We start from the raw sequence: 27,485 nt of genomic DNA on the forward strand, positions 1-27,485 counted from the left end.
TTTGTCTGTCTACTTACCTGCGAGCACCTGGGGCTCAGGCTGCAAATGTAGCGCAGCGCACTAAGGATGAGACTAAGACCCAGCTCACCACTTACTGTGTGAAGTGGAGCAGCATGCTGTCCTCTCCATACCTTCTTGTTAGTAAAATAGCGATGACAGTAGCCTCTGCTGGCTTCACACACTTATCAGGTTGATGTATTATAAAGAGCTTTGACTCGCGGGTAATGTTCTGTGTAAGAACTGGCTCCAGTCCAGCCATCAGTATCATGTGAGGGAACCATGTCTTGGTCATCTCCGTTTCCCAGCATTCAACACGTCTGACACGAGCCTATATGGACCAACGTGCTTAAAGGAGGAACAAAGAACTATTTGCTTTTTCTTTCTTCAGTGGGTCCCTGACTCTCACTGACTTCCCTTTCCAATGCCCCTTGCATTTAAGTTTTGTTTCTGTGGTAACTGTCACTAGCTTTTTATTTACGCAACCAAAGGTGGTTCATCATCGCACTGTACCAGGCTGAATGGTGAAGATATTCCCAAGAACAGGACACATTCCTTTCTGTATGACACAGACGTTGAGTAAAGGCTTGTTATCTGGCTGTAAGTGTGATGCAGAGATTGGGGGTCTCGGAGGTCAAGATGTTCATCCGAGGGAAAAAAATCAGGAAGTTCATGGCTAGAGAGCCATCCAGGCAGTGTGCACAAAGTCCCACAGGAGGAAGAAATTTTTGTTCATGAGGTCTGGATGGCTGCTGCAACTGCTTCCTGATTCCTGTGCAGATGGACCTCCTCAGCACCCAGACCTCAGACCACGATGCCTCCCTGAGCAAGAACGTGTGTCCTCCACCAGCTGAAGAACACACTAACTTCTTAGCCCTAACCGGTGATCCCACACTGCTCCTTTCCTGTTTCTTACCTCTACCCAGGTTGTTACTGTTGCCAAAATGCCTCTTCTCTTCCATCCATGCTTCATGTTTTCCCCAAACAACTTTCATTTGTTCTGGGTGCAGGGTGCTTTGATAGTTTCAATTCTACTTTATTCTATTCTTAGGTTTTGTTTTTTTTTTTAAGTGTGCTGCTATTCACCAAAGTGATTTCACAACTCACTACTGGATCTTGACCCACATCTGAAAACACTGGCTAAAAAAAGAGAGAAAAGAAAAGAGAAAGAAAGAAATCATTGTGCTCATTAGTGTGAAATATTTTCGTGAGCAGCAGTTCTTGGAGGGGTTTGGCTGGGGCGCATACAGCCTGTTTTCTTCCAGTGGTTAAATTCTCTACTTCAGGGGCTGGAGAGATGGCTCAGCAGTTAAGAACACTGGTTGTTCACGCAGAAGGCTCTCCACCATCTCCACCTCCGTTCTGTGTCTTCTGTCCACCATATTTCTACCTCTACTTCCATCCATCTCTTTTATTTTGCTCTCTCTCTCTCTCTCTCTCTCTCTCTCTCTCTCTCTCTCCTACCTCTAGTTCTGCCTTAACAACTCTTTTTCCTTCCTACATCTCAGAGTTCAGCCTGAGAACCAGACAGCACCCTACTGGGGGCTTTCCATTTTGCACAATTTGCATCTCTGTCTCTCTATCCACCCCTCATCCTCATGACCACCATAGCAACCCTCACTACTGTAGCACTGGTATTTATGCAAGCAGATCCTAGAGTAGACATGACCCAGCTTTGTAGAAAACCTCTCTATCAGACAGACACCTAGTCTGGTGAGTCCACTTAACAGAGTGCTTGTTATGATTGTTGCTGATGGGTAATAGCAAAAACAAAAATGAATTACTGCTTTTCAATATTAATATGAGAATTTGATGTTCCTGCCAAAGGGCTCAGCTAAGGTGATAATGTTGGCTTACTGAGATCAGTGGATACATAGAGTTGAAAACAGAAAATTTTCTAGACTGTATTTGGTTTTTGCGTCATTCTATGCACAAAATTGATGTTAATGCATAAATTCATCTACAGGTCGAGAGTCAGAATCAGGGCTTTTGCATAAATTAAGTTTCTTTGTAATGGAAGTAATGTAAAACTTAAATCAGGTTAGCTACCTCCTCACACATCCATCATTTGTGGAGTTTGCAGTACATGACTTTTATCTGCAGTTGCTTCCTATGCAGTAACACAGAAACCCTCCCTTGCTACCTATAGACCTGTTAGATTTAGGAGGGCAGAAAAATGAAGGAGTTTAGAGTTTAGAAATAAGAGCCAGAGCCAGACCTGCAACAGGCAAGGAATGTCTCTTCATTCAGGTAACACAGCAAAGGACAGAGGCTGCAGGAATCAGGTGTCTGCAACCAAGGCTGGGATTTGAGTTTACATAAGGATTTTACAAATCACAGCTGCAGGAATTAACTCGATGCCAGGGCCTGCTGTCCTTGGGTGATTGAAGGTCCTCCTCCCAAGATTATTTTCTCAGGCAGGGAAGGCGGGTAATCTAGGGCCTTGGCTGGCTTCACAGTCTCCTTCAGTCCTGGCAGAGACCAGTTGATAAGGCTTGAGCAAGGCCAGCCTGCCAATTTAGGGCCAGTTGGCCACTTCAAGGCATTTGTGGTTATATGGCTTCCCTAATGAGGCTCATGGCCAACCTACAATTCACATGTTCTATCAAGACCCACCTGAACCCTGCGTCCCTCCCCTAGTCTGTACTGACCACCACTGTACTCGAGTTGTGTGTGGTCAGCCTTTTTAGGTTCCACCTGAGTGAGACCAGGAAGCACTTGACTCTGTGCCTGGCTTGATTCAGTTAACAAAAGGATCTCCAGTCCCAATTGCCACTCAGAATGACAGGATTTCATTCTTCCTGTGCCTGAGTAGTATTCCACTGGTGAAGCATCTCCTGGCTCTGGCTCTCCTGGGTGGCTGTGTGCTCACCCTCACCACCCACACTGTGCTGTGCTGCTGAGCCCCCACCATGCTCGCTTCTCTTCCGTTCTCAATTTTTTTTTCTTTTATTTTATGTATGAGTGTACTGCCTGCATGTGTGTAAGTACACCCATGTTGGGCAATGCCCATGGAGGTCAGGAGAGGGTGTCAGATCCCCTGGAACTGGAATTATAGACAGTTGTTAGCCGGCATATGGGTGCTGGGAATCAAAACCTGGGTCTTCTGCAGGAGCGGTCAGTGGTCTTTACCACTGAGCCGTCTCTCCAGCTCTGTTCAGTTTTTCATTCATTTATGTACTTATTTACTTACATAGGTGCCGGGGATCCAACCCAGGGCCCCGTCCCTGCCGAGCGCCTCACATTGCAACTTCTGCTTCTGTCGCGTCTGCTCTCAGCTTCCGCCTCTCGTTCACTGCCTCGCACACACCTGTTTCCTGGTAGGTTGTCAGGGCACCGTAGGTATTTTACTTTTCATTTTGTTTATTTAGTGGGGGGCAGCACACATGCACACAAAGGTCAGAGGACAGCTTGTCAGTTCTTCTACCGTGTGCGTTCCAGGAACTGAACCTAGGTCGTCAGGCTAGGCTGCAAGGGCCTTCACTTGCTGAACCATCTCGCAGGCCTTCAACAAAGATTTTTTAATAAATGTCTGGGCATGGGGATTCCAGACCCAGTCAGACCAGATCTTACCAAGGAATGAATGGTGCCTTGAAGGAACATGATTATTTCATCTGCACAACCCCAGAGCCCAGACAGAATGGATAATGACGTGGATTCAGATGTCAGCACTTCCCAAGAGGCCTGGGAATCACTCAGGCTCAGGAAAATCCCTCATCATCCCTCTCTTCATTCTGACCTGACAGCAAAATACTCTGGCTTGAGTCTTTTTCTAGTTTGGGTGACATCATGCATGCAGAGATCAAGGCCTTGTGGTGACGTTTCACGGCAACCCTGAGTGGTTATGCTCACTAGGTCGTTAGATGTGAAGGCTGATATTTAAACTGAACCTAAAATAATGTTCATTAATTTCGTAGTAAGAGAGTTTTAAAGTGGAATTCAGTTGCAGGTCATCCACAGAGCCCTGCCCTTGCCAGCTGCCTATGTAACTTTGGGCTCAGCTCAGCTCAGCAGGACATTGCCATTTAATCACATGGACAGTCCTCCATACCCATCCAGGCCAAGAGACACCACGTGTAAGCACTTCTGAGATCTGGCCTTTTCTGTTCTGCCCAGTGTTAACTGGGGAGCTGCCTCAGGAGACCACAGACACTGCTAGTACTCAAGAGACTTTCTACAACTTCAAATCCAAACCGAAGAATGGCTCCACAGCTCAGTTGCTGGAAGGAATGTGAACTATGTGACATCAAGTAAACAGGAATAAGTGTTCTAAACACCCAGATAGACTTGTGGTCATCATATTAAATGTCTGTCAAGAGCCCTGGGTGCAAATAGAACTCATCTCACATTCCTTTCCTTCCACTTCCCGTAGTTAAACAACCCTCCCCCCAAGTCCTCTCTACAATGGATACTTTAAACATATTAATCCAATTCTGTAACTATACACGCCTGAGCACAGAAATTGTAAAATCTCACACAGACCTAAACAAGCCCAGGCTCTCTGCGATGTTGGTATCTCCTAATAACAATGCATCGATAAACTAAGCATGCCTTTGATTTTTCTCCAGACCTTAACATGGGTAGAAATTTCACAAGATGCAGTTTTGAATGATACCCTCCCCAGGCACTGGAACTATGTGTGGGCTACATTGTCATGAACCAAGTTATTTGCTTATCTGGACATGAAAACTTTATGCAACAATTTTCTGACACAGTGTGAAGACAGGGAATTAAGTGTTCACAGCCCACATGTCATAGAGTCACAGTGTCCAGGTGTCAGGACAAAGTCGCCAACTAGAGTCTATGATGAAGTCCACAGTCCAGGACCAAGAAAGATGTTTGGAAGGTACTCAGCTGGAAAAGTACACACTAGCATGCAGAATCAGGGAAAATGAATCAAAATGCAACGTCATGGGCCCACGGGTACGCGGCTAAAGCATGTAGGAGCCAGATCATCTCCCGTTCAGGGCACCCGCAGGAGAACGAGGGATGAAAAGCAGAGGGGCTGCCGCTCCAGGCTCCGATGATATCTGCATCAGAGTAAGAACCCTGCTCAGTGGTTAGCGCTACAAGGAGCTTCTGAAGACAGCTAGTCCAACCCCAGTAACTTTACAGAGCATGTGAGTGGGTTCAGAAAAGTCAAATCATGTACTCTCAACCCATAAGTAGGTGACACTGGCAAATATTCTAAAATAAAAGACATCTTCATATTTACTTGTTTATTTTTTTTTTTTATTGGCTGGGTTGAGACAGGGTCACACTATGCAGCACGAGCTGGCCTGAAACTTGCTATGCAGAGCAGGCTGGTCTGCAACTCTCAAGTGCTGGGATTAAGGGTGCAAGCTACTATACCTGGTTTAAAATTAAGGGTGCAAGCTACTATACCTGGTTTAAAATTTTTATGTATTTCATGGTGTGGGGTCGGGGGGGCAGTCAGAGAACAGCTCTCAGGAGTTGGTTTTCTCCTGCCACCTTGTGGGATCCCAGAATCAAACTCGGGTCATTAGGCCTACGTGAAGTGCCTCTACCCACTGAGCCATCCCTCTGGCCCAATAAAAAAAAAGAAGAAACCATTTTTATCACTAAAACATATCTGTCTTTTTAGGTTCACTGATGCGTCAGGTAACGAGGGTGTGACAGACAGATGGTGCAGCTGGCCAGGTGTTTCCCTTTGCCTCTAAATCTATGGATGGATTCTTATTCAATTCTGCCACTGCCCCTGTTTGTATTGTGTCAGTTATAATACCCTTTTTATGATGCCACTTAGAATATTATGGATCCTGGTCAAGTTTTCCTCTGTGTCAATAGGTTGTAAATGAGGCCTTGGCCTCTCTCCCTGGTCTGCTCTCCTCTTGCAATTAGCTAAGGGTAGGGGTTAGTGCTGAAGGGGGCAACCCCGGACCTGCCCCGGTGACTTCAGACACCAAACATTGGCCCAGAAATTAAGCTCAACCCACTGGAGAGGCAAGGGAAGGTGAGGGTCAGGTTCCCGGTTAGCTCCTCAGATGCTGGCTCTAGTTGCACAGTGAGAACCTAGAGCTGAGGCTGTTATTTACCCTATGCCAGTCTAACCAACTCATCATGCCCATTAGAACCAGCTCTCTAACCCACAGCTCTTGTCCAACGTTAGGAAGGTAATCAACAGCTGGACTGGAAGAGGAGCAAGAATTCCCTCCCATGAGCCCAGGGTTGTCTCCACCCAACCCAGCCTTGAGGACGAGCTGTACAGATTGTTCTGAGTTCTGTGTAACCTTTAAATATACTCACATAATTTTAAGTAAATCCTGGTTGAAGTTTCATGGATCCGGGTTTATTCTGAATCTGTGAGTTATTTATGAATTTAAAAATTACTGAGCTAAGGCTAAGTTTTGTTTATTCAAGAAAAAGGAGAACAAACAGCCCCGACCTTCCAACTGTTGATGCTGAACTCTGGACAGTATAAATCAACAAGGGAACATCCCACAGTCTCTGCCCTGGAAACCGAGGATCTGGAATGGGCTGAAATGGTGAAAAGTCATCACAAGGCAGAGAAATGGAATAAGAAGTAAAGCCCAGGAGAGAAGTGTCCACCCTCAGAAAATCAGCTCGAGTGTAGCTCAGAGCCTGAGGGGTTCAAGCTGCACACACACACACACCAGCAACTTATAATGGCTCAAACCTATGGGACAGAGCAGTTGCATCCGCCGCCTCATCTTACTAACCACGCTCCTGCTTGATGGCTGGTTTTTGGTCACACGTGCCTGGCCCTGAGGTTGCATGCGGGCTGCTTAGAGCGCGGACTTCTACCAAGTGCCTTACGTCTCTACGTGATCAAACAGCGGAACTTCAGGTTAAGTCTCCGCAGCGCAGGGCTGTTCAGGTGCTGACTTCCTTATTATAGAGGAGAGTGTATTGGTTTTGTTTTTCAAGTGGGTTGTTTTTCCATGTGATAGGCATTTTACATATAGCTACATTTTAAGCCAATATCTAGTTCTGCTCTTCTCTACACCTAGAAAATGTGACGATCAAGCACTATAGCAGTTACAGCCAATAAACTAAAGGAAAGCCCATGAGGGAGACTTGCAGGCCTCTCACACTGGGTTATCCAGGCTCTCTTCACCTGTGCTGTGGGTTCAGGGTCCCCATCCTGCAGCTGTCACATTCAGGAGCCATGTTAGCCTGGGTTTCTGGGTGACACTGTGGAATTGAGCCCATGTTACCCCAAAATAGATACACAATTTGAACACGAAATAAGGTTTCATTAAGTTCAGTGACTGAAATCTTGAGTTTGTTAGCACATCATAATCTATTCTGATTAATACATGACATAAAGATTAGGCATAAATTTATGTACATATAAAGGGCTATGTAGACATATAAATATGCACGTGGGTTTTTATACTCACCTACGCATATTTACATGTGTACATATGCATAAGAATAAATTTACATAGGTAATCATATGCAATTTAAAGATCTGGATACTTGGTAAGAAATGGGACATTGGATTTGCCATTGCACAAACATTGTACCAGGCGCTTACACAAACTAAGGCGTCTACAGCACTAGTCTACGGAGCTCCCATCATATACTGTGGTGCACCAACCAAAGTATGGTTATGTGGAAAAAACTGTGTGTACATAAATACATGTGAGGGCTGCATGACTAGGCACGTGGCCTGTATCTCACTTGAACACTCGCATGATCACTAGATGATATTCAGATTTCGATTATACAGTTAATGCAGAGTAGCAAACTTTCTTTTATAGAAAGGCTTCTCCATTCACCCTTTTCCTTTGTTTTTGAGAGTCACACTATATAGTCAAGATCCTCCTGCCTCCCATGTGCTAGGATTACAGGCATGTGCCATTATACCCAGTTACAAAAGTTCGATTCATAATGTGATGTTGTCATTGGGAGGTGGGCCTTAGTTGAGTGTGTTCAGAAAATATAGACTCCATTCTCTCTCTCTCTCCCTTTCCCTCCCCCATTCTTCCTGGGTGCCATAAGATTAGCAGCCTCACCCCCCCATGTTCCCCCTAAGATGATACTTTCCTCTCACCTGGGGCCCCAAACAATAGATCCATCTAAACTTGGATTGAAAGCTCTGAGAGGAAAATCTTTCCTCCTTTGATTGCTTCTCTCGGGTATTCATCCATAGAGATGAAAAGTCCTGCTAACACATCTCTTCAGACAATTTGCAAAACCCTGTGCTAAGAAGCAAACCACAGGGTAGCTGCCAGCCTGGGCAGAGGTCATGCTGTGCAGCCAGCTCATTAGACCCCCAGTGTTTGAACTAGTACGACAAACAGAACAGACATAGAATTGTGGTTTCTGCATACTGGCGATTTTATCCTAAGAGAAGGTTGTTCTGTTCTGTAGTACCTATGACTCCCACACCTGCTTCCAGGGGAGCAGCCGGAGTGCTCTGCCCCCTAGCAGAGCTGAAGAGGCCAGGTTCCCAGAGCTACAGCCCACAGGGAGGTGTGCAAGGGGGCCAGAGCAGGAGCTGATACCCTCCACAATGGAAGATGCTCAGCTGTTCCACCTCACCCTTCAGAGAAGGACATAGGAAAGTTCCCATTCTGTCCCTTCCTTGAGAGACACAGGTGTTCCCTTCTGTCATTAGAATTTCCAGAAGCTGATCCAGCATGCCAACTCAAACTGCAATCATGATGGTGGTAACTGTTTGGAAATACAGAAGACTGCAGTGGACTATGTATGTCATGGTAAACTACGTATTCAAGTGGATTGATGCAGAAGTTTCTAAAGACAAATGAGATGATTCCATGGTTTTGAAAACTACAGTTCTATATCATGGAGGTGTTGGTGTGAGGCTGGAGAGACAGCTGCTGGGCAACCGTCCTTGCAGATGTGCCTTTTCTACAAGGTGGCGTTGGCCCCTGTGGGTCTGGAACAATTTCTATGTAGCGATCACGCATGAGAACTTGCCATCACTTGGCTCCGTGGGCTGTTGTTGGCTGTGGCAGCTCAATAGCGACTCCACTTTGGCTCAGACCCTCCACATCTCTTCCCCAGGTTTCCGCTTCCTCTATAGAAATCCTGTCTGAGGCTTGCACATCTTTTCAATGACTGCCTCTCAACTCTGAAAACTGTCTCTTCTGGATGGAGAGGATGCCTAAGTGTGAAATTCTGAACTGGATTCTGAAGAGAGGAAGGAAGTCAATAGAGAAGCTCCTGAAATCTGAACTGTCTGGAGTCAGGTGATATACTACACTGATACAAATCTTAGGTTTCATAAATGCACCATAGTTATATTATATTCTAATATAATAGGACAGTGGGTGAAGGCTTTATAAGAAACCTGCACTATATTTGCAATTTTCTTGTAAATATAAAAGTACTTCAGAATAAGAGTTTAAGGAAAAGTCCACGCCCTTCCATAAGATACAGTAGAGACTTTTAACTGTGTGAGTGGATTCATGGCAAAGCCTGGCCAGAGGACGGAAGATGAAATGAGATGTCTTCTAATGTCCTGACTTAAGCTTGACATCAAATCTCTTCAGCAAAGCTGAGGCTGACATTTCTGTGACCACGCACTAAATTTTAGTGAATCACACAAGAAACAAGCACGGCAGTCACCTGGCTACCACGGATGGATGACGTCTCGTAATTCTGTGAATCCTGAAAGGTGTTTCCTGGCTCCTTCTACCTGGGGAAGCTCTTAAATACTCAGTACCAAGACCAAGAGCTAACTTTCTCCGTTTCCATATTGTGGTGTAGGAGGGTATTGGGTCCACGTGAGATCTATGTGCTAGGCACCACATCCCTATCTCTACGTAACAAATGACCTCGATGTTGATGTACCAGGCAGAATGATCAACAAATAACCTCTGAGCATCAGCAACAATAGGGAAATACAGTTCATAACTCTGGAGTCAGGGAGAATTGGATTTAAATACTAGATTTATAATTTCCTAGCCAGCTTCTCAAGAGCAAAATATTTTATCTACTTGGATTTCAGTACTCTTATCTCTAAAATTGTGATCATGGGGTCATATTAGCTGCTTTCCTTGTTGCTGTGGAAACCTACACGTAGGAAGGGTTCCTTACTTAGGAAGGGTTTATGTTGGTTGCAGTTTGGGGTACAGTCTATCCTGGCTGGAAGGCGGCAGCCAGAGTTGGAGACGTTTCTCCACAGTCAGGAAACAGAGACAGTGCTTGTGCCCACCCCACCTTGTGCCCCTGGGGTGGTGCTGCCCACATTTAGGGTCTTTGCTCTCAATTAACAGAATCTAGAAAGTCTCTCACAGACATGTTCAGAATGTTTATCTCCTAGACAATTCTAGATCCTGTCGAGTGGACAATCATTAACCATTGAAGAGCTGACGTACAAGATGCTGTGAGATTTCAATGGCACCAATGAGGTAGCGCATCTAACATGTTGCTTCTGCATTTTCTAAAGAAGCAGCAAGGTTTGGAAGAAGCATGGCTTGCAAGTATAACCAGAGATATAGAGGGTAAGACACCATCCACGCAGGAAACGGGCACAGCTTCAAGGTGCCTTGCCAGAAGGTGTGCACACCGCCCGACTGCCCGGAGCTGGGCAGGGGTCCCAGCTACAGCCCACAGCACCTCGCAGTCTCTGTATTTCCACTGTAACCCCACCACCAGCAGAATCAAGGTTCAATGCAAGACATATTTAGATGCTTGTGAATGGCAGCTGCTTATTAAGTTAGTCTCACACAGGCATCTCAATGGAAATGAATTCGTGGGTGGTGCTTTCCAGCTTCCATTGGGGCACACAGAACAAGACTGATGTAAAGTGTGGCCATCTCAAGGATGTACCCCAGGGAACACAGGCCTTTGCCCACCCAAAGCTCAAATTCCAGGCAACTGGCCATTGTGGACCTGACAACTCAGTGACTGGAAAAAATTTCTAAGAAAGCTATTCACAGTAGTGAGAGCTTGTATTAAATACAAAAACTCTTAGCAAAAGGTTCCAGGCCCTATAAAATCAATTAATGATGCAATGATGTTTGGCTCTGTTTAATTACCATCATAATGCAATGTAATTAAACCCAGTGACAGGAGGCTAACAGTACCAAGATGCAGACAATTAAGTTAACTACAACATATGTAAGCTATATTTGTCCACCACATCAATCTGAGAGGAAGGATCTAGATCTACCTTAATTAAATTCTTTTTCTTGTACTTGTTCGTAATACTTGAAACCAGGAGTTGGCATCTTTGTGTCTAACTGTAATAAGTAGGTTTCTAAGTATGAACTAAGGTTGAAGGGGTTTTGAAACCATTGATCACAGGTTTATAACCTGTTCTTTATGTCTGTATCAGTGCCTGCTACAAGTGTTTCACACACACAGGCATGAGATCTGCAGAAATGATGAGGCCATTCCAGTTTGGGGCTCTTTATCTTTTAAAGAAAAATTCCTTCAAGCTAGCTCCAGCTGTGAAAAGAACTCATGAATCACTGTTGAGTTTTATTTATTCTCTTGTCCCCATTACTGTTGTTCTGATCGCAAGATTGCACAGCTACATCTCTTTTCCCATTCTTGGTGATAAAAATATTCCACCCTATAAAAAACTTCAGAGTTTATGTTGCTGTTACTTCAGTGCATTTCCATGGCTGTCACAAGGTTGCTAGCTCTACGCCTCCTCCGAATCTGATTGTGTTTCTTCTGGGCAGGAGATGGTAGAGCACAGTGTTTAGTCCATTCTGCCAATGTCTGCTTTTGAGCGGACATTGAATTCCCCTTCATCTACCTAAGTACTGACAAGCGAGGCTGCGGACACTTCGCTGTCTCTCATCTGTGTTGCTCCTTCCGTCATCCACCATCTTTCCTACAGTCCATTTTAAGTCCCAGGTTTCTCTAACTGCATTTGTTTGAAATGCTTTCCCAGTGGTTGCTCTGGGAACTGCAATTAGCATATTAATGCAGTTTGGATTCATCGAAACTTGACTGCAGCAGTGTACCGAATCTTGGGTCAGGTGTCCCCCGTTCCCCCGTCCCTCGGCGTGACAAGTGCCGTACAACTCTTCCCAGTGAGCTCAGTTCCAGAGTCACTGCAGTTACATTTAACTGCCACATTATCACCGACAAGTGCTTTTATTTCTAGGTGCCTTCAAGATGTCACTGACATTTTATGTCGGCCGAAGGGCTCCCCTGTTAACAGCTGCCCACAGCCTCCTTTCTCTGAGACAGTCTTGATCTCTTCCTCATTTTGAAGGACAGTTGGATGTAGCGTTCTTGGCTGACAGTCTTCCGCAGTTACAATGTGTTGCCCCCCCCCCCCCCCCCCCCCCCCCCCGTGGCCCCCCCGCCCCTCCCCCCGTGTTCCTCGCTGTGATTTCCCATATATTCATCACTCATAAGTGCTTCGTTTTCAAAACATTTATTCTCATTGCTTTTGTCCACTAAGTTATCGTTTTATGTTTTCTTATTGTACTAGAGTCTATATAGAACGATAGATACCAGTATCACAACACTTACTGTATATTTGAATATATAAGCTCAAACTTTATTCGCTAAAACTTTCCTGGTGTGATGGTTAACCTTCGCTGTGAATTTGACTGGATTGAGACTCACTTTCCTGGCAGGCCTGTAGGTGTGTCTACAGACTCTGAATATGGGGCGCTCCACCCATGAGCTGGGTTCTCAGAATACCTGGGAAAGCAGAGCCAGCACTCAGGTCTGCCTCACACTCCTGCCTTCCCCACCGTAACAGGCTGTGCCCCAAGCTGTGAGCCCCCAAACCCCTTCCTCCCTCAGGCCAGGTACTCAGACACAGAGAAAAGTGGCTGATACATTTGACTTACCATTTGCTTTCAATAGTATAATTTGATACATATATTTTTATCAAGTCAAATACATGAAGTTAAAATTCATCTACTTTAAAATTTAACTTTTACATCAGATTCTTCAATTCATATAGAATTGGCCTCAGCATATATTATAGTGAGAAAACAACCCCTCACACATCAATTTTCTAGCATAACTATCTAATAATACTTCATTTATCTTATATTAAACTCCTAATTCTTCTGAATTCTGAATTATTTCTGGTCTATCTCTTCTGAATTCTGATTATATTCCTATTTTGAACCAGCACTCTGTCCTGATACATTACTGTTTTATGATATAGAAACACACACACACAGCCTCACACTACAGCCCTCCCTGAAACACACTGTGAAGACCAGTCTGGCCTCAGACTTCAGGTGCTCCTCCTGCCTCTGCCTCTTGAGTACTGGGATTACCAGGATGCCCAACCACACTTGGTATTTCATGCCATATTTTAATATCTGCTTATTAATGTTGAGCTAATGACTATCATAAGGAGTTCACAGTAGATGAGAGCTCATCTATGGAGGACAGCCTATTTTTCTCAAATAACTTATTTCTTTCCATTTTCAGAAGCATGGCCCCCTCCATGGAGAACTTCCTAAGATCAAACCTTCCCAAGGCTCCTCCTGGGATGAGTTCAGAAACTTTTCTCTGCTTCTTTACATGCTGACTGTTAGGGTTCAGAGACTTGATTTTACCCATCCTGGTTTTTCACCTATCACTGACAATGCCCGAGCTCATATTTGTTATAATCTGTACCTCATTTTCTATTAGGGTTTTGCTCTTATACCATGGGCTGGACACATGTAGGCAAAGACAGCACTCTTATGTGTGATGCCTCAGATAATCCTGGTCAGGCCAGAATTCAATAAAATTTCCTTGACTAAACAAATAGCATCAAATAAACCTTCCTGTCATGTGGATAATGGTGAGAAGGGAAGAACAGTTGTGTCTTCTCTAGGACCTACGACAAATCTGAAGTATGGTAACATACAATAACACTTTTAAATGCCATCACTGGGCTGCGATTGAGTAGTGTCCTCCTCACTTTGAATTTTCGTATTCAGCTCTCATAAAAAGTTTGATTCTTGGGGCTGGGACCATGGCTCAGCAGTTAAGAGCATAGGCTGCTCTTGCAGAGGACCCAGGTTCAGTTCCCAGCACCCACATGGCAGGTGACAACTATCCATAACTCCAGTTCCAGAGGAATTCAACACCCTCTTCTGACTTCTGTGGCCATTGCATGACACGGGTGCACTAACATAGCATGTATGCAGGCAACGTATAAATACACCTAGAATAAAAATAACATTTTTCAAAAAGTTTGACTGTCACCATTTGGCATTCCAAAGCTCAGGTTTGCTTATAGCTCTTAGGCACTAAGGGTTAAAAGCCCCGGCAGTCTTTCTCTCTTGCCAGCTCTATTTGCTTTTTAAATCAGACCTATTTCTATCAACCAGTCTGTGAGATGCATGTTAATCATGGGAGGGCCTGAAGATTTCCATACCTTGGAGAAATGATTTTCCACTGTATGCAGCTGGCCTCCTTGGGCAGAATGAGGTTTAATCCTTGAATACTGGTTCACATCCCCATACACCCTGGACTCTGCATCTCCAATTACAGAGCTCTCAGGAAGCTGATTTGCATTGAAATAGCCAAATGGTGAAGAGGCAACGCCAACCACCCTGGGAACAACTGCAGGTGGTGTGTTTGCGGAACAGCTGTATTTTATACTGGCTGATCTGTGTGATCTGCATCTCAGCATCAGACAGAACCACATCTTTCATAAGAACTAATGTCTTAATCTGAAGGGAATACTTACATATTTGTGTGTGTGTGTGTGTGTGTGCAGATCAAAGAACCACTTTGGGTGTAACTCCTCAGCGCCATCCACCTTGTATTTTGAGACAAGGTCTCTCATTGGCCTGTAACTTACCAAGTAGGCCAGGCTGACTGGACAGTGAACCCCAGGGATCTGCCTGCCTCTCCCCAGTGCTAAGATTACAAGTACACATCAACACAGCTGGCTTTCTTCACATGGGTTTTGGGGATCTAACTCAGGTCCTTAAGCTCAAAAGGCAAGGATTTTGCTGATGAGGTTGTCTCCCCAGACCTAATGTCTGTATTTCTGAAGGTAAGATATTGAAATCTTTTTCTATAGCCTCTAAGCAACGCCAAGTGGTGATACAGTCTAGCATTCAGTCTCAACTCTGTTCAGCTGTGTCAAGCTCCACATAAACATACAGACAATACACTAGGAACGGCTCACAATGAGAGCAGATCAGAAATAACAAATGAGAACAGCACCCACGGCTGGAGGGGACAGAGAGAGCTGCAAAAGCCTAGCTGTAAACGTCACAGAAGAAGAAACCTGTCTAAAGACTGAAGCTCTCAAAGCTATTGTGACGTGGCACCAGTGAGACTTCCACTAATCCAGTCTAAGATATTTCACGTGTGATGTGACACATGCTTCTGAGAGAGTTGCTAACTTAAAGAGTTCATTTCCAAGAGACTGTCTGCAACAGCCCTGAAGAGTCCCCTCCTGGATCCTCAGAAATGTGGCTTGTACACCTTGTGGTTACTGACCTTATATGACATTACACGGCTTAAGACATGTCCTTCTCCCTCAGAAGGAAATAGTTGAGAGAAGGAATGAGCCTACAGCACAGGGCCACATGGGAGTGGGATGGGGCCGCAACGATGAGGTGAAAATCCTGCCTCCGGATTCAGAGTTGGCAAGCCCTGAGCACTGAGTCTGTTTGCTTTCTCATTTTCCAAGCAGTATTTCAAGGTTTGGATTCTCACACAGAGGAAGTACTATAAATATTTAATTGTGTCAGTGAATAATAAATGCTGGTTTCTAGTGATACTGAATCACTAGAGCGCTCCAGGTCACTGGCTGTGCCAATGCGATCACAACTTTACCTCCAGGCAACGTGCTTTTTATTGGACCTAGAGTAATCTCAGCCCCATACCTTCCCCCCAGGAAGTCAACTGAAAGAGCCGCAGACAGCATGTGCAGAAGTCTTGCTTTACAAAGCAAGCAATGTCTTGTTCAAACACAGTTGGCCTGAAAGCAAAGTCCATCAGAACCGGGAACTCCTTAACACTTCAATAGATTATTTCATCAATGTCTTTTTACTTTAGGAAAACTGGATAAAGGAAGCTTGAGGCTTCATATGACCCAGGCTGACTGTTTCATCGAATAACTGTCCACGAACTAGTAGCAGCAGAGGGTATGGGCTGTACTCCGACAGGGTAGTAACAGAGGCAAGCCAGGCATGGTGGCACACACCTTTAGTCTCGGCACTTGGGAGGCAGAGGCAGGAGAGCTCTCTTAGTTTGAGGCCAGTCTGGTCTACATACCAGTTCCAGGCCAACTGGGGCTACATAGTGAGACCCTATTTCAAAAATTAAAAAAAAAGAAAAGAAAGAACTGTCTGTAACACACATCCTCGCTGTTCTGGAACACTATTCCTCTGTCCCAACAACCCACTTCTGCTTGATCAAGTCCTAGGTCCTCTTTTGTTTTAGCACAGGTATGATTTTTTCAAACCAGGTTTCCTCAGAGCACCTCAGTTCATTTTTGCACATACCAGCCAGTTCACTAATTTTCTTTTGCTCTCACGTTCCCACTGGATTACAAGCAGCAGCACAATGGTGCCATGACTGTCTTACCTACGACTCTTCTCCATAAATGCTTCTTGCGGCCTGTCTGGTTCAATGCGCACACGTGCGGCGAGCTTGTGGATGGACCATCACTGTACTGAGTTTCTTCTGGTGGTGAAGCCTGAGGACTCGGGCTGGGAGAACGGAAGTGCCAAGAGCGAGGGAAGGATCTTCCCAATGTCACAGTTTGACTAAACGCTGTTCTTTCATTTTGGGCTGTCCCCACTTTGGGGGTGTTGGTAGAAATAACAAAATTGGGTAAAATCTTTGTAAAATTCTTGCCATATGGCGGGCACTGTTCAAAGTGCTGACTCATACCAACTGATATGGTCAGGACTGTAAATCTCTGGGAGAGAGAATACTAACAGTCCCATTTATAAGCGAGGAAATTGAAGTATTGCAAGATTAAGTCACTACCCAAATACACACGCAGGTAGAATGTGCCAGGCCTAGTGTTGGAACTCAGCACCCTGACTTCGGATGACAAAGTTGAAACTATTTTTAGGAACAGGCTCTTAAATGCTCTGCCGGGGTTGTGAAGAGTGTGGAAGGTGGTCTTTACGCCTAGCACCCGCAGCTTTTCCTTGTCTGCATCCTCACAAGAATGCTGAATTCCATCTCCTCTGCATCTGGAAGTTTCTGTGAGCCATTCTAACAAAGAAAACAAGCACCCTGTCTTTTGTAGAAAGTCTACCTTTAGGAAAGCAGCTAGGCTCTGCATGTTTGGTTTTGTGTTTGAACACCCAGTTGGTCCTTGTGGGCAGGGGTCCCACCTAGCCTCTTCCCTCGGAATGCAGACCGAACTCTCTGTAGGTTGGTGTTAGCAGCCGGCCTGTTACTATAAGGAAAATACAAAAACGAAAGGGCCAAGATATACAGAGGCCTTGACTCCATGTCAGCACCTGCCGCCTTGATTCTCCTGTGTAACAGGGCAGAGAGGAGAGAGAGGGAGGGAGAGAGAGGGAGGGAGAGGGGGAGAGAGGGAGAATATCTTTTTGATTTTGAGAACCATTAACTGGTGTAAACCTGAACCCGGCATCGAAATCATTTCATCAGAATCGGTGTGCTGACGGGGAAGGCTGTGCACAGTCCCTCCACCACCTTCAGCGCGGCTCCCTGAGCACCAACCTTTTCATAACTGCAGGTCACCATGTGCCCAGCAACCAGATAACATGTGTGATTTAACAGCTGGAACTAGAGTCCTTTAGTCCTGTTACCCGGCTTCCCTCCCAGAACAAGGTATCCAAGCTCATAATGAAACAGACGTCCAAGGCAAGCGTCCCACCAGAGACAGTGCAGTCACTCAATGTCTTTACTGTTATATTAAATTATGAATTAGTGTCCCAGGACAGCTAACTATAAAAACTGCTTTTTTAAAATAATTTCATTTTCAAATTTGTCTCATTTAATAGTCAGATAGATGGATTAGGGAATAGATCCTGAATTGGGAACAAAGAGCTAGCACACATGAGACGTTCTTAAACATGAGGCAAAAAATAAACAATCATGCCTGAATTACAGTGGCTGACTTACATTCCTTAACTTTATAAAGGCCTAAAAGTGATATGTAATCAGTAGAACATGTACTTTGGATTTTAAATTTTGATTTTTTTCCCCATAGCTAAGGACATTCAGGACAATACTCATTCAGTACTGTGCTCAGTAGGTCATGTGTACTGAGTGCATTTCAGCTCACCACATTTCAGGTTGTGACATGGGGTTATGAGGACGCAACCCCACTGTGAGGCTAAGGAGGATGTTTAAATATGCATTGCTTCTTGAGCGGGAGGACTAGTCTGTCTCCCAAAATGTGGCACTCGTGAAGCACATTGAAGAGGGTATTAAGTCGTAAAGAAGTCACTCTAAATGTAAATGGAACGCACACAGAAGACCTGGGCCACCAGGGGCAAGAACTAGAAAATGCTCATCTAGGTTTACAGTGGAGGCTGACCCTGCACGCCTCACATTGCTGCTGCTGTGGTGACGGCCCCTCCACCATGGCTTCTCTGAAAGAGTGAGCCAAGGTGAGTCCTGCATGGTTTCTGCCGGTTTGGGGTCCCAACAACAGACATGTAACTAACACAGGCTATGAAATTTAATTTTCTAAACTAAACCAAACAAAATCCCTGTAGAGAAACACACAGAAAGCTCTTCCACCTGTACAGCAGGCTCCGCTGCAGTTTAGGAAGATGTGTGCTACTCAGGCCTTAAGCAGAGCTGGATGTGGTGGCCCTTGATAAATGCTCCTTAAATAAGTAAATGCACAAATACAGACACAGAGCTCTGACAGAGGATATTAGTTACATCAAAAACATTTTGAATTTCTTCACCACTCACTTGGGTCTCATAAACCACCGTACCTACCATGAGGCTGTATGAGGCCGTCTTACACAATTTGAAAGGTGAAGTCTTGTCGCCTTGACTTTTCCTGGAGTCACAAGAACAATGTCTGTTACCCCCACACAGGGCACCGATGACAGACCAAAGAGATGACTCCACCCATGGCTAGCTTGGTGAACCAATGACATTATCTGGGGTTACTTGAAGGACCACGGACCTTACAGGCAGCCATACCACCAAGGAAAAGGCTCTGCTGAGCTCGACAACTGTTAGCCACGCACGTATCCTTGGGAGAACGTGGGCCTCTATGGGTCATCAGAGCTACAACAGTATAGCAGGAAAATGGTTTTATCGTGTCCAGAGGACAGCTGTCCACAGCAAGCCTAACACTTTCTAATATCCATTCCTTTCTAAAGATACATAAACATCACTCTAGTAAACTGCCTTACTGTGTGCTGGCATCCGTGGTTTGAGTTACAGCCATCAGTCCCAGAAGAAGTCATTGAGAGCCTCTGACCCTGATGACGGAACCAGCTGCCTTCCACACATTCTCAAGTCACTATCCCAGGCCTCCCCCCAGAGTGAGTGCTCCATAAATTTGCCAGGAATAGTCACACAAACGTGAGGACCTTCCTTTGGGGACCTTCTCTTCTTGCACTAGATAAAAGCTCTGGCTGTGCCCCAACTCCTCCAGCCTTCCAGCCGGTCACCTTCAAGTTGCAAATGACGCCTTTTCTCTCTGAAATCACATGATCACTATGGGCCGCATCCTGTTTCTATTACCGTAATAGTAAGGCTTTTGTTGTTCTGGGCAAGATCTAGGCGTGTCTCGACTCTTCCTTACTCATACTTTCAAGAAAAGGGGTTTGCCAGCTAGACACTGATTTTCCTAAGACCCTATTATGGTTATAAGTGTTAGGGTCTGTATGCTCCATGGGCCTCAGCAAACATGAAATCATTGACCCTCAGAAAATCGCATACGATCTGATGGTTTTGCTGTTCCTGTGCCTATCATTTCTCTTTCCTTTGATTTGACAATTTAGCTTCCAGGTCATTGAACATGGTTTCAACATGACTTCTCCACGAAGCTTGGTGTAGGCATCCCCCAATCCTCAGAAATGGGCGTATTTTATGCCACTAATGGATGGGTGGACACATCTGAGTACCTTCACCACCATCATCCTAAATCTCTTATCTGATGAGCTCACATTTTCTGAGCTTCATGACCAAATGACTGCCAGGCACTGGTGATGTGTGTTATGGTGAGGCTCCGTACTACACTGTCCCTGATAAATGTTCCTCTTGCCCTCAGGATTAAACCACAGCTAGTTCCTGCTACACGTGGCAGACAAGGGACCGTGATCTACAGTCATCCCTCTTCCGGTTTTTATCTACGGGCCAAGCTCTGGGTTTTCTTGTCTTGAGATGTGGCATCAGAGAGAAGTGTTTTTTTTTTTTTTTTTTTTTTCTTAATGGCAGACAAGGGACCGTGATCTAGAGTCATCCCTCTTTTGGTTTTTATCTACAGGCCAAGCTCTGGGTTTTCTTGAGATGTGGCATCAGAGAGAAGCGTTTTTGTTTTTTTTTTTCCTATTGCTAAGCCAGTAATAAATAATTCAAACTACAAATTCCATTATAGTATCACAAGAAAGGAGGGAAACACAACCTTGAGTGACAGCCAAGAAGCTGATGACATCCTGAGGGAGGGGAGGGGAGCAGAGGCTCTAAGAGGCCGTCATGGGATGTGCCCCTCACTGTACCCATTCCTCTCAGGGAGACCAGAAATAGACATGTGTGGGTGGCAGAAAGCCTCCTCATGTGAAACTGGAAAAAACTCATCTCCTTCCTATCTTTGGAGAAAGTAGCTGTGAGGTTAATGAAGAACTGGACGAAAGTTCAGTCATTTTTTTTTTAATCTATATTTACTCATTCTTACATCCACATATCTATTCGTTGTTGTGTTCAAAGATAACTACTCAACAGACATGCACTGGCACTGTCCAGCCTCTAGGAACGAAAGCAAACAAGGCACAGTGTCGTCATCAATAACCAAACTATAGTTGGATATGGTCGCCTACATGGTAATTACAATGCAAAGCTGTCTGGAGAATGTGGATCCTCAACTGGACTTTGTTTTAGCTTAATACTCACCACATTTCATCACACAGGTAACTCCACCTCAAGCTCTTAAGCTCTGCCCCTGCCCCTCACACACTCATATGGCTTGTGCACACTCATCCAGACCGATTATTGCGTGATGGGTGGGAGTTGAACTTTAAAGGAAGAAAGTGGTGCTTAGAATTGGCTCGTGGAGCAACTCGCATGAGCAAGGACTTAGACAGTTGTGAGTTGAGAAGATTAAAAACTATTTTGTGTGACAGGAATGTGGAGGAGATTAAGTAAGCTGGCCACAAAGCTCTCATCCAAAGTGAAATAATTCAGCAATTTCAAATTTCCACGTATTCATCCAAAGTAATCAATAAATGTCTTTGAAAATTTAAAAATGGTGCGTGTCTATGTACATTGAGGTCACATTTGTATCTCTACATATTATAAACATAGGCAGAATAATTACTCCTGATATAAATGCTTAAAGCTACACCAGCTTCAAGGCTGTTCAAGGAGAGACTAGCGTGAAATTCACCTTCCTTTACCCCTGGGCATGGGCTATCCCTGGCCATTTGTTGATTTATTAACAAATACTCTGTACTTGAAAGCATGATGATGGTTATAACTGAAAAGGCCAAAGGACTATTGTTGACTGTCTTTCAGATTTTACCATGTACTACAGAGAGAAACGCTGATGTCCATGACACTCAACAGTGGGTACGGTGTGGGACGCCTGAAACACAGAATGATGCACACACATCAGCCACTGATAGAAACGCCTTCAATAAAATAAAAGCCCTAAGTAAGGGCCACGTCAGGTGAGGCTCAGACAAGATCCACAACCTGAACTGATCAAGGGAAAGGACCAGAGAGCAAAGCTGAGCTTGGTGGGCCAGAAGGCCAACCAAGAAAGCAAAGCGAGACGAAAGGAGGCTTCACGGGCCAGCTGAGCATGGGGAGCCTGCGATGGACCTCAGGCAGGTGGTGCTGTGCTAGGTCGCTAGGTCGCTGGCTGCCGCTCCTGCATTCTGGGAGGCAGAGTTATCTCCAGTCTGCACTTGGGAGAGCCAACACTCACAGACTGCATCCAGCCCATGCGTGTGGTTTTTGTGTTTTCTTTGCTAGCCCAGTGCTTGCTCGGACACAACATCAAACATACTGACTCTGCCATCCTAGCAACTAATAGAAGATTTTGCATAAAATTTTAGATTGACTTCTGTTGAAAAACTGCTAGATATGGGATTTTTTAATTTTTTTTCTAAATGACTCTATTAGCTACTTTTCTTGTCATTGTGACAAAATATCTAACAAAAGGCAACCAAAGGGAAGAAATGTTTATTTTGGTTTAGACTGAGGGGTACAGTCCACTGTGGTGAGAAAGGGTGGCCACAGGAGCCTGAGGTGGCTGCTCACGCTACATCTGTGGCCAGGAAGCAGAGGGAGATAAATGCTGCTGTTTGGATCACTTTCAGGACCTGAGGATGGTCCACCTCACACTCAAGAGTGGCCCCTCCCTCTTTAGGTAAACCTTTCTGCAAACACCCACATAGATATGCCCCCGAGGTATGTTTCCATAGTAATCCTAAATCTAGTCTGGCTGGTATTGAAGATTTATCATCAAAAGTCCACTTGGTCAATGTGGCATCCAAACCTGTCATTTAAATCATACCACTGCACCCTGGCTCCTGAGGACTCACTTTTATCTCATAGTGCAAACTGTATTTAGTCCATCTCTGAACACCCCCATAGTTTTAACAATCCCACTGATGAAAATAGTTATTTCCATCTTTAAAACATCCGGGTATAAATGGGAGCCAACTTATGAATTAAGTTCTGGCCCCTTCCTTTCACTGGGCACACCCAAGCCCCCAAGGCAGGGATGTGCACTGGGGATTTCTAGTGAAATGATTCCATTGACAAAATCCTGAGATACTCCATCCTAAAGTAATTCACAACAAATCCTCTATCCCAAGTAACACAGATGTCAGTATTATGCAAAGAAAAATGTAGATAGAGAAAAAAAAATCCAGGGTGGATTATTACAATCTTTTCCTAGGCTATTTAATTTGTTTTACACTTGCGTGAATAGATTGACAGCTTAATGCAGGCTAAAAAAAATTACTAATGGTGCTTTTAGTGTCATGGCAAGCAACCATTTCCTCCAAATTAGGGTTGCCAAATAAGATACAGGATATAGGGGTTAAATTTGAACTAAAATAAACAATGAAATTTGTGTTTGTTTGGTTTTGGTTTTGGTTGATGTTTTATGTTTTGTTTGCTTGCTTGAGAAAGATGTTCTGGGCTAATCCAACAGCAGAAAGTAAACAGCAAAAACTGTCAGGTGTACCTTCATAGCATTGTCAACTTGACAGCGTAGAGTCATCTGAAAGGGACACCTCACCGGAGGAAGTTCCTAGGTCTGACTGGACCGTGGGCAGGTCTGGGAGGGATTACAAATTGATGGAGGAGGCCCAGCCCACTGGGGCAGAGCCATTCCTCAGGCAGGTGGCCCTGGGTTGTAAAACCAAAGGGTTACCAAACATGAACCAAGGAGCTGGCCAGCGAGTGAACCAGCAGCAATCCTCCATGATGCTGGCCCAGGTCCTGCCTTGAGTTTCTGACTTCCTTCTGACGTCCTTCAGGGCGGGATTAGGATCTGGACGTGTCGCCAATCAACCCTTTTCTTCCCCAAGTTGCTTTTGGTCAGTGTTTTTATCACAGCAACAGATCAACTAAGACCATGTCAGACTTACACCCAGAACCTACAAGATTCACTGGGCATCCATGTTTTTGCGGTTATTTCTAAGAACTATGCTCTAAATGAACTGTAGACTGGCCTGTGAGGTGGTCAGTGAGCTCAAGCCACACTTCAAAAGTTCTTACTCCAAGACCACCGTCAAACATTTCCATTTCTTCTTCATTAGTCTAGAAAAGTGGAGAAAATGACAGATTACAGTTACTGAGTTCAATCACCTTCTATAGCATGGCTTTTAAAAGCAAAGTCATGCATAGCTCCATAAGGAGAAAATTCATTCAACTGGGGTTTACTTTTTCATAGACAAATGTGAAATATGGCTAGACGGGCTTCTGAGAACCAAAAAAAGAGGTTTCGCCCTATGGTTAGAACCAGCTGGGACTTCCTTTAAATTAAGCCCCATGACAATTTAAATGAAAAGAAACTTCAAATATCAAATCCTGTAGTTTGCACCCAATCACAGCAGAGAAATTAATATTTTGGATTTGATATGAAATCAGTATCACACAGTTATCAACTGAAAGCTAAAATTTGCTCATGGGGTTTTAGCACAGCCAGATCCATGCCGCGATTCTCTTTGGTCTACCTTCTTGTGGCTGGTAAGAGATGAATTCAAGGACATTCTCTCCAGATCCCAGCGAACACAGAGGCCTATTTCTTAGGGCAATCCCTACAGACAGTTTTTGTAGTGTTTCCCTCCCACAGAAGCGGTCTTGTTTCTCTGGGTCATCCAGGGAGAGAGAAATTTGGTAGGATGGAGCTTTTTGTAGTGTTTCCCTCCCACAGAAGTGGTCTTGTTTCTCTGGGTCATCCAGGGAGAGAGAAATTTGGTAGGATGGAGCAGTTAACCTCTGCCTGTGACCTTGGCTTGCTGAAGTCCCCCAGTCCTGGGGACAATTCAGAGTATGTACATTAATCTTGATGACCCCTGGCCCCACTCACTGCAGGGGAATTCCAGTCCCCTCTGAATTTCCTCCACAGTCCCTAGTGGATTGTGATCCCAAATCTCTAAGAGCAGTCCTTGACCTCAACAGTGCTGGAGGCATGCTGGCTACTGTGAAGTCACTACCACTCTCCACCCACGGTGCTCCCAGCCTGCATCTGGTCCACCAGCCAAGTACCCCACCCCGCCCTGCAGCAGGTCCACAGGACAGTACCCCACCCCACCCTGGCTTCTCCCTGGTGTACACCCCCAGAAGTTGTGCTTGCTTCCACTGTCTCCCTCTCAAGGAACCTGGCACACACCCCCACTGTTGGAGGCAGAACACTCTCAGAAATTCTCCATGTCCCACAGATTATCTGCACCTGATATCTCTCCACCACAGTCACTCTCTGCTGGCAGAGACACATCCTCAGTCATTTATGCTTGAGACCAGCTTTAGAGCCTAGATTATATTGTGAAGGTTCATAATTTCATCCTTATTTTATTCTGAGTTACTAATCTACTCCTGTAAGTGGTGTTCTCAATGCCCCACCATGCTAATCGTTCTAGCCTCTGTTTATTCTTACATTATTTTTGCTCGGCAATGATGAGCCAGACCCTGTGGCCTCTGATCTCATAAAATCTTGAGGGAGAAACAGGTGCAGTGAACATAACATTTTTAAAAATTGCTATCAGATGTCTTCTCAGTCCTTTCTAAATTTTGTCCTATACCCTCTCACACATTACAATAACATTTTCTTCAGGGAAAGTTCAGTTCTTGCCTAGAACAAAAGGAATATTACTCAGGTTTGTTTTCAAATTAGACTTCACATTTAAAGCCATGGTCTTGAAAGTTAGATCTCCTTAAGGAAGAAAGCAGCTTTCTGAACACTAAAATTTTTCCTTTAAATGCCAAGGACTAAAATTTGGAGGAATAACTTGATTAAAGATAGATGAGAATACAGCCCAGGGAAACAGGGAAGTCCTAACTCCCATGAAAAATAAGTAAATCATAATAAGCAAATTCTCCTCAGCCTATGGGGAGAACTCAAGGAAGGGAACTCCAGGCTGAGACCCTGCGATGGCTCCCTTACAACCCAGCAGCCTCATCTCACAGGCTTCATCTGAGAGTGGGAACAGAGAGGAGGGCGGTAGACAGGGATATGAAGGCAAAGTTTACCAAAGCAGAGCGAGACTGACTGTTGCCAACCTTGGAAGGCACTGTGGCCGTCACCGAGATCCCCCTCCATTCCCCGCTCTGGGCACATGGCTTCTGGGAATTTGGCACAGCCACTAATTTGGCCCGTAAAATGTGAACAGCAGACTGGTTAGTTTTACTTCTGGGTTATGCACCAAACGTACAAGATTGTCCATGTCCTTTCTGCCAGGTGAAGGGAGGACCTTTACAAGGACTCTGACAGCCTGGACTCCCCAGAGGGCACAACAATGATAACTGGTTTCTATCTGCCATTTATTTGTTTATTTCTCAATTTGTCTTCATCTCTAGGGCTAGAAGCAAGTGGTCTGGGGGTGTAAGTTATGAATTTAGTGTAGGGCATGTAAGCATCTGAAATATCCACGAACATATGTTTAGTGCAGGTCTGTAGTTGGATCCAGGACTTGGAAAAGAGATCTGTGGAGCTATGAACTGATGTGTGGAAAAGATAAATGACACTCTCTTACCCTAACTGCAGCTGCCCTATTAGAAAAAAATATTTTGAGTGCAGAAGAGATACAGCTTATCAGCATCCCATTTCAGTGACACTAAGTACTTAGAAGAAAGCCACAAACAGAAGGCTTATGGCTTTGAAGACAAAGAAAATGGGATTTCCACTCACCTATGTGGAAAGAAGCCATGTGACATTAGCATCTCCCTTACAAATGCATCTATGTTTCCATTCCAGTAGATCAACCCTTTCTTCCTGACAAGGACAATTGAACAGAAACCGAGACTAACGAATGCTAGTCCTTCACAGACATCTTCCCGGAAAGGTTTTCATACTTATCTTAAATACAGAAAATTAATCACATCGACAAGTACATAAATAAGGAAATGTTTTCCTTGGAAGCCTAAATTTTGGACTCATAAGTCATCACTCCATAAAGAAATAGCTTTAAATTATGAGAGTCTGGAGTGTGAACAAGTGTGCACACATTTAGATGTGAGAGACGAGTCCACGCATAATCGGTAAACAACGCGTTCCTCTTTCAATGGAAACCTAAGCTCTTTCATAGTTTTCAACTTTCTGTTACAATCACAGAGCCATTGGCTAGAGATTTTACCCTCATTAGAGAAAGAAGATCGATCAAAGCAACATGATGCTGGAGAGACATGAATTTTCGCCATCCAAATAGCATTGGAGATATGGTAAGAAAACGGAGATGATAAAGCATGCCAGGCTGCAATGAATTGTATGTGGAAATGGATGTGTATTTGACATGGTAGATGTTCAGAAGACTGAAGATATATAGGAACATTTTGATTTGAGGTGAGAACTTAATCATTTTGGGGGGACTAGAGACATGGCTCAGGGGTTAAGAGCACTGGCTGCTCTTGCAGAGGACCTGGGTTCAGTTCCCAGCACCCAGGTAGCGACTAACAATTATCCACAATTCCAGTTCCAGGGGTTCCAATGCCCTCTTGTGGCCTACAGACACACTGCACACATGTGGTGCACACGCATAGATGCAAACACTCATACACATAAAGTAAAAATATTTAGATCATTTTATTCTATTTCTGATTCCTACTGTGATACTCATTACAATTATGTATAAGTAAATGCTATGTATCTGTAAGTCATATATCTAGAGATAATCACTGTTAGCATTTTATTACATAAATGTATGCATATGTGTTCATCCGTTAACTTGGCAATTACTTGC

At 44.5% G+C, this 27,485-nt stretch overlaps 1 long non-coding RNA gene across 1 annotated transcript in view; it reads left to right on the forward strand.

Annotated features, from left to right (window-relative positions):
• LOC115072521 overlaps positions 1-22,221 on the forward strand; it is a 94,519-nt gene extending 72,298 nt beyond the window's left edge. Inside the window, exon 3 of the long non-coding RNA XR_003851571.1 lies at positions 21,586-22,221. This is a non-coding gene — a long non-coding RNA (uncharacterized LOC115072521). The remainder of the gene's footprint in view (positions 1-21,585) is intronic.
• Positions 22,222-27,485: the final 5,264 nt, after the last annotated feature.

This window comes from Nannospalax galili, unplaced genomic scaffold, assembly GCF_000622305.1.
Source record: "Nannospalax galili isolate Female #2095 unplaced genomic scaffold, S.galili_v1.0 scaffold442, whole genome shotgun sequence".
Taxonomy (NCBI): Eukaryota; Metazoa; Chordata; class Mammalia; order Rodentia; family Spalacidae; genus Nannospalax; species Nannospalax galili.